This window comes from Oncorhynchus masou, chromosome 21 (genome assembly GCF_036934945.1).
Source record: "Oncorhynchus masou masou isolate Uvic2021 chromosome 21, UVic_Omas_1.1, whole genome shotgun sequence".
Classification (NCBI taxonomy): Eukaryota; Metazoa; Chordata; class Actinopteri; order Salmoniformes; family Salmonidae; genus Oncorhynchus; species Oncorhynchus masou.
In genome coordinates, this window is record NC_088232.1 from 9,878,491 (window position 1) to 9,886,768 (window position 8,278).

The window sequence follows — 8,278 nt, forward strand, 5'->3', positions numbered from 1 at the left end:
GTTTGATTGTCACTCTCTCTCAGGACATGAGGCATGTGTACTAATTTTGTGGCTTACCGTATGGCATGATATATGCCAAAAGTATGATGGCATCACTGGATGGGGGGGGGGCAGTGCACCCCTTGTCATTGTACATCTGAAGCAGAGAATAGCTAAAATCAGACATTGTTTACATAATGTTGAGCTAGCTATATATTGTTGAGCTAGCAATGTATATGAGGCTAACCATATTTTATTCAACCTTTTATTTTTAGTTATTTTTAAACAAATGCCAGATTTATGTGCTGACATCCCTTAAAAAAATGTATTGCGGTTATCCTGTGGTAATTTTACCACATACAGTCAGGTATTCCTGTGGTACTTCTCAAGTGGTAGTCTTAATGTTGTCTGGGCTATTCAGGTGGTACCTGTCCTGTGGTATTCTTCTGGTATCAAGCCATTGTGTGTATTTTGGGACATTTTAGCACAGGAATTTGTTATTGCGATGTTACGAATCCTGTGGTTTTTATGTGATTATTTTATGTTTTTGTGTGTGGTAATTTGGTGGTACCACATAATGTGGTACTTTTTGTGGTATGGGCAAATTGTGTGACAGCTGTATACCACACGAATCCAGGTATAAAGCGCCTTTGGAAAATATTCAGACCCCAAAAAAAGGTTTTTAGAAAAAAAAACAGAAATAGTATTCAGACTATTTACTCAATACTTGTTGAAGCACCTTTGTCAGCGATTACAGCATTGGCCTCTCAAGGACATTGAGACTTGTCCCGAAGTCACTCCTGCGTTTTCTTGGCCGTGTGCTTACGGTCCTGTTGGATGGTGAACCTACGCCCCAGTCTGAGGTCCTGAGCACTCTGGAGCAGGTTTTCATCAAGCATCTCTCTGTACTTTGCTCCGTTCATCTTTGCCTCGATCCTGACTAGTCTCCCAGTCCCTGCAGCTGGAAAACATCCCCACTGCATGATGCTGCCACCACCATGCTTCACCGTAGGGATGGTGCCAGGTTTCCTCCAGACATGACGCGGGGCATTCAGGCCAAAGAATTCAATCTTTGTTTCATCTGACCAGAGAATTGTGTTTCTCATGGTCTGAGTCCTTTAGCTGCCTTTCGGAAAACTCTAAGTGGGTTGTCATGTGCCATTTACTGAGGAGTGACTTCTGTCTGGCCACTCTACCATAAAGGCCTGATTGGTGTAGTACTGCAGCAATGGTTGTCATTCTGGAAGGTTCTCCCATCTTCACAGAGGAGCACTAGAGCTCTGTCACAGTGACCATCGGGTTCTTGGTCACCTCTCTGAGCAAGGCCCTTCTCCCCCGATTGCTCAGTTTGGCCGGGCGGCCAGCTCTAGGAAGAGTTTTGGTGGTTCCAAACTTTTTCCATTTAAGAATGATGGAGGCCACTGTGTTCTTGGGGACCTTCAGTGCTGCATGCATTTTTTGGTACCCTTCCCTAGATCTGTGCCTCAACACAATCCTGTCTCAGAGCTCTACGGACAACTTTACTGTGTTAAATACGTGGTCAACCATACATCTGAAGCGCTACTGGGTATGCAGGCTTCTGATCCAGCCCTGAAAAACACCCTAGTCTGCTTATCAAGGTCATGCTGAGCAGCTTGATTTGTAGAATGTGCTGTGTCAGAGGACTGCTGGAACAAAAGCCTGCACACTCAGTAGCTCACTAGGAGGATGGTTGGCCACCCTTGAAATAAAACATTGCAACATTACAACCAATACAACAATAGATCATTGAGTAGTAACGTGTGTAGAAGTAAAGGGAGGATGGCAAGAACAGGTTGAACTTATTATCCGGTCGTAGCAGCTGTCCTCTGTCTCCATCAGCTGCACTCACATGTTTGACCTTTCATACATTTTTATTGCTGTTTAGGTGTTGAGGCATCAATCAAGAATGTGCAGGTACATGAATATGAATCTAATTTTGGACTCAAGTTCCTAGTGACTGCCGCCTGTGATGAGTGACTGCTTTTGTTCTTGTGTCCTCACTGACCCTTTCAGACAGCCCAACCTAAACTGGTCTTTCTGTGGGAGGTTTGTTGGGGAATGTGCACTCTGTGAAAAAGAGCTCCAGCTAATGAACTGAGATGATCGTTCAGATAGTGCAAGGCATTCCAAATATGCAAAAGGTGTAAAGGTAACGGAACTAATGATGCTCACAGCACAAAAATGCGAAATAATATTCTAGGTCTAGGACAACACATACAGTACGCACTGTATGTATCGACAGAATTGCTTTCTGAGGATACATGTTAGCTAATTCAGGATTGACAGGGTACATGACATTTTATGGTAGGAATTTCTGTAACCTGAAACCATATGTCAAGTCTTCTTTGCCTCGGGCAAATGGCCCATATTTCTCCCTTGCTGAGGAGTGAACAGACAGAATTGTCTGGATCAGGACAATGTCTTTCACTGAGTGGAGAAGGTTGTGCAGCTCAGTGAAAAATTCCAATGAAGGCACTGTAAGATGTTGATCTTTCTCTCTGTCCGTCCGTCCGTCTCTGTATGTGACTGTCCACCTGTCCGTCCGTCTATTTTTATTCTGTGAAATACAAGTGGACTACTGTAATATGAAGCATTGTAGGAAGTATACAGTATACTGCTTATATACAGTAACATTGGTGGACATATCTGTTCTCTCTTCGAAACGTTTGAACTATTGAGGACACGGTTGATCTCCCAATATTGGGCTGCACCCTTCGACCCGCCTCAGCCATTGTAAGGCCATGATTGACAACATGGTTTACAATAGTGGCCCTTATGTCATCAGATATGCGGCTTATGTCCTCTTCTGCCTCTTCCTCTGTTTTGCCTTCCACCACGCATCCTTGCTCCTCTTCTTCCTCCTCTTGGCTGTTGACCATGTTCATTTCCTGGTCCATCCATTATTGGAAAATTGCAACTCTGTGTTGTGGTCTGTCTATATATGCTTGCCAATTGATTCTTCATGAGATGCACCTTTGAGCAATTTAGACAACTGGTTGATTGTTGGTTGAACTAACACTTTACATTCCTTCATGGGTGAGGGTCAATTTCACCTGCACAATTCATCAATTCACGTTTTTGTACAAAAGGTCTAATAGAAATGTGCAAAACCATGCTTGACAGTTTATGACAAATAGTTCAACAATTTTGCATGTAATGGCTTATGCAAGGAACTAATGCCTAGATGTTTTGAGGGGTAAGACTATTCAACAGAGAACCATCTACTATATTTTGATCAACATGACATGAGCAATTGATGTGGAAAAAAGCTGACACTTGTACATTATTAATTGCAATTTGTTCAAAGGAATAAGAAATTGCTTTAATGATGTGCACAAGTGACTAGATGATTTGGAATTTGTACAAGTAGTATCAAGAATTGCACTTTTAATCTAAGAAATGCACCAAAGCGACTGAGGAAAACTGTAACATATGGAATCATGTAGCAATCAAAAAAGTGATAAACAAATCAGCACATATTTTATATTTTAGATTCTTCACTATTATTTTAGTGAAGCTTTGCACACTCTTGGCATTCTCTCAACCAGCTTTGCCTGGAATGCTTTTCCACATATGAGTCCCACATATGATGAGCACTTGTTGGCTGATTTTCATTCACTCTGTGGTCCGACTCATCCCAAAGCATCTCAATTGGGTTGAGGTCTGGATGGCGGATGTGGATGGCTGCAAACTTTCGACTTTTAAACTCGGACAAAACAGAGATGCTTGGTCTCGGTCCCAAGAAACAAAGAGATCTTCTGTTGAATCTGACAATTAATCTTGATGGTTGTACAGTCGTCTCAAATAGAGCTGTGAAGGACCTTAGCGTTTCTCTGGACCCTGATCTCTCTTTTGATGAACATATCAAGACTGTTTCAAGGACAGCTTTTTTCCATCTACGTAACATTGCAAAAATCTGAAACTTTCTGTCAAAAATAATGCAGAACACTTACTCCATGCTTTTGTCACTTCTAGGTTAAACTACTGCAATGCTCTACTTTCCGGCTACCTGGATTAAGCACTAAATAAACTTCAGTTAGTGTTAAACACGGCTGCTAGAATCTTGACTAGAACCAAAATATTTGATCATATTACCCCAGTGCTAGCCTCTCTCCACTGGCTTCCTGTTAAGGCAAGGGCTGATGTCAAGGTTTTACTGCTAACCTACAAAGCATTACATGGGCTTGCTCCTACCTATCTTTCCGATTTGGTCCTGTCGTACATACCTACACGTACGCTACGGTCACAAGACGCAGGCCTCCTAACTGTCCCTAGAATTTCTAAGCAAACAGCTGGAGGCAGGGCTTTCTCCTATAAAGCTCAATTTTTATGGAATGGTCTGCCTACCCATGTGAGAGATGCAGACTCTGCCTCAACCTTTAAGTCTTTATTGAAGACTCATCTCTCCAGTAGGTCCTATGATTGAGTGTAGTCTGGCCCAGGAGTGTGAAGGTGAACGGAAAGGCACTGCAGCAGTGAACCGCCCTTGCTGTCTCTGCCTGGCCGGTTCCCCTCTTTCCACTGGGATTCTCTGCCTCTAACCCTATTACATGGGCTGAGTCACTGGCTTACTGGTGCTCTTCCATGCCGTCCCAGGGGTTCGTCACTTGAATGGGTTGAGTCACTGACGTGATCTTCCTGTCTGGGTTGTCCCCTTCTTCCAAGGTTCTGGCATTTCTAGGGAGTTTTTCCTAGCCACCATGCTTCGACACCTGCATTTGCTTGCTGTTTGGGGTTTTAGGCTGTGTTTCTGTACAGCACTTTGAGATATCAGCTGAAAGGCTTTATAAATGCTTTTTAAATCAATTGGATTTGATGATTAGAGGTTGGGTGATTTGAGGAGGCCAGGTCATCTGATGCAGCACTCCATCACTCTCCTTAACACAGCCTGGAGGTGTGTTGGGTCATTGTCCTGTTGAAAAACAAATGATAGTCCCACTAAGCCCAAACCAGATGGGATGGCGTATCGCTGCAGAATGATGTGGTAGTCATGCTGTTTAAGTGTGCCTTGAATTCTAAATAAATCACAGACAGTGTCACCAGGAAAGCACCCCCACATGATAACACCTCCTCCTCCATGCTTTACGGTGTGAAATACACATGCAGAGATCATCCGTTCAACCACACCGTGTCTCACAAAGACACGGCGGTTGGAACCACCCGAACAGGGAGAGGAGCCACCTTCGGTAGGAGTCGTAACAGTTGCTCTTGCTGCTGGTGATTCTCTGATCCACCTCCACGCAGACGACACCATTCTGTATACTTCTGGCCCTTCTTTGGACACTGTGTTAACTCACCTCCAGACGAGCTTCAATGCCATACAACTCTCCTTCTGTGGCCTCCAACTGCTCTTAAATACAAGTAAAACTAAATGCATGCTCTTCAACCGATCGCTGCCCGCACCTACCCGCCCATCCAGCATCACCACTGTGACCTGTATGCTCTTGTTGGCTGGCCCTTGCTTCATATTCGTCACCAAACCCACTGGCTCCAGGTCATCTGTAATTCCTTGCTAGGTAAAGCTCCTCCTTATCTCAGGTCATTGGTCACCATAGCAGCACCCACCCGTAGCACGCGCTCCAGTAGGTATATTTCACTTGTCACCTCCAAAGCCAATTCCTCCTTTGGCCGCCTTTCCTTCCAGTTCTCTGCTGCCAATGACTGGAACGAATTGCAAAAATCACTGAAGCTGGAGATTCATATCTCCCTCACTTACTTTAAGCATCAGCTGTCAGAGCAGCTCACAGATCACTGCATCTGTACATAGCCCATCTGTAAATAGCCCATCCAACTACCTCATCCCCATATTATTATTATTTTTTGCTCCTTTGCACACCAGTATCTCTACTTGCACATTCATTTTCTGCACATCTATCACTCCAGTGTTTAATTGCTACCTTGTAATTACCTCACCACTACAGCCTATTTATTGCCTTACCTCCCTAATCTTACCTCATTTGCACACACTGTATATAGATTTTTTTCCCTTTTGTGTAATTGACTGTATGTTTGTTTATTCCATGTGTAACTCTGTGTTGTTGTTTGAGTCGAACTGAATTGTCTTGGCCAGATCGCAGTTGTTCTCAACTGGCCTACCTGGTTAAATAAAGGTGAAATAAATGTTTTTATTTTTTATTTTTTTTAAATAGGTCATAAATAACATCAGTACCACCAGTATTTTTTTTTCTTGAATTGCATTCTGAAAGTTGACCATTATTGCATTTCTGTATTGGATATTGATTTGCTTTATTTGTTATGTATTTGTTATATATATATTATATGATATCATTTATTTGTTACTAAATGTACTATTCCTATTGTTGTTGCTGTTGTTTTCATAATGTTTCACTTCGCTTTGACAACAGTGACCTTGTCATTACTGCCATTAAATCATATAGAATTTCAGAGTGTGAGAGTGAGAGAAAAAGCGAGAGAGAGAGAGAGAGAGAGAGAGAGAGAGAGAGAGAGAGAGAGAGAGAGAGAGAGAGAGAGAGAGAGAGAGATGTAGGGTGTGGTCACCACAAGGCACACGTGTTTGTGGCGGTCACATCTTAGATGTTGAGAAACCAGCCCTTCCCTGGGAACTTCCAGACATCAGAATGTACACTGCAATCAATGTGTACACCAGTGACGGTCGGTGACATTAAGATGATGGAGGACAATCATTTTTTTTTCTATTACAACATATTGGATTACTGTAATTCCTATTCCATTCACCCAGCTCAATGTAACATCGATAGGTTTAGGCTCAAGTTTCCCTATACCCACTATGAGGTTGCTACAACCTAACCAATAAATGAAAGTTTACAACGTAGGTGCACAGGTCGAGATATACATTTTAGTAATCAAGGTGACAGACAGTGACACATTCAATAGCACTGTCTTGTCTGCATCTATACCTGACATAGGGTGTAATCATTAGTCCAACAGTTGCAAACGAGAGTTTCTACTGAAGGTATGATAATCCCCGTTTCGTTCTGTTTGCTTCCATTTAAGGAACGTTTTTCAACCGAATCGGTCGAATGAATACACCCCTGATAACAAGCAAACACAGTTCACATATTAACAGCATGATCATTTTCCAATATAATTTATTTATAAAGACCTTTTACATCAGCAGTTATCACAAAGTGCTAATATAGAAACCCAGCCTTAAACCCCAAACAGCAAGCAATGCAGATGTAGAAGAAAGGTGGCTAGGAAAAACTCCCTAGAAAGGTAGGAACATAGGAAGAAACCTAGCAAGGAACCAGGCTCTTAGGGATGGCTAATCCTCTTCTGGCTGTGCCGGGTAGAAATTATAAAAGTACATGGCCTATAAGGCCAGATTGTTCTTCAATATGTTCAAACGTTCATAGATGACCAGCAGGGTCAAATAATAATCACAGTGGTTGTAGATGGTGCAACAGGTCAGTACCTCAGGAGTAAATGTCAGTTGGGTTTTTTCGTAGCCAAGCATTTAGAGGTTTAGACAACAGGTGTGGTAGAGAGAGAGCGTTGAAAACAGCAGGTCCGGTGAACAGGTCAGGGTTCCATAGCCGCAGGCAGAACAGAAATTGGACCAGCAGCACAACCAGGTGGACTGGGGACAGCCAGGAATCATCTGGCCAGGCAGTCCTGAGGGATGGTCCTTGGGCTCAGGTCCTAAGGGAGGGAAAGAGGGAGAGAGAGAGAGTTAAAGGAAGTATACTTAAATTCACACAGGACACCAGATAAGTGCTCGTTGTATAATTGTTTCTAGCATCTACTCGCTCTCCTCCTCTCACCTTTTCCCTTCGCTTGTGGACTTCAGTGCAGAACACATCAGATGTCTGTGACCAGGCGAACAAAAACATAGTTGTCACCATATGTGACCCGTTTCAAGAAACTAGGCGTATGTCGCACTTCACTTCAAAGGAGAGGCTTTTGATTCAATTAGATTTTTTTTTACCAATCTGGTCAACTGCAACCAATCTTCATTAGCCACAAGTCACAACTGTGGGAAACATTTGAGTCAACATGGTCCAGCATCATTGTGGAACATTTCCGACGCCTTGTAGAGTCCATGCGTCGACAACTCAACTAATGTTTGGTTTACTCAGTGTTTTTCAGCTATCACATCAATTATGAAAAATGGCAAAACAATACTTCTGAAAAATGAATTGTGACCAAAACTCAGCCGGGACTTGCTTTAAATGGTGTAATCCAACTCCTGCCTGAAACAAATGTAGTTCATCACAGGGGTACCCTATTTGGGACTCAAACCCTGTTACCTGTGACTGCCATTCTAAAACCATTA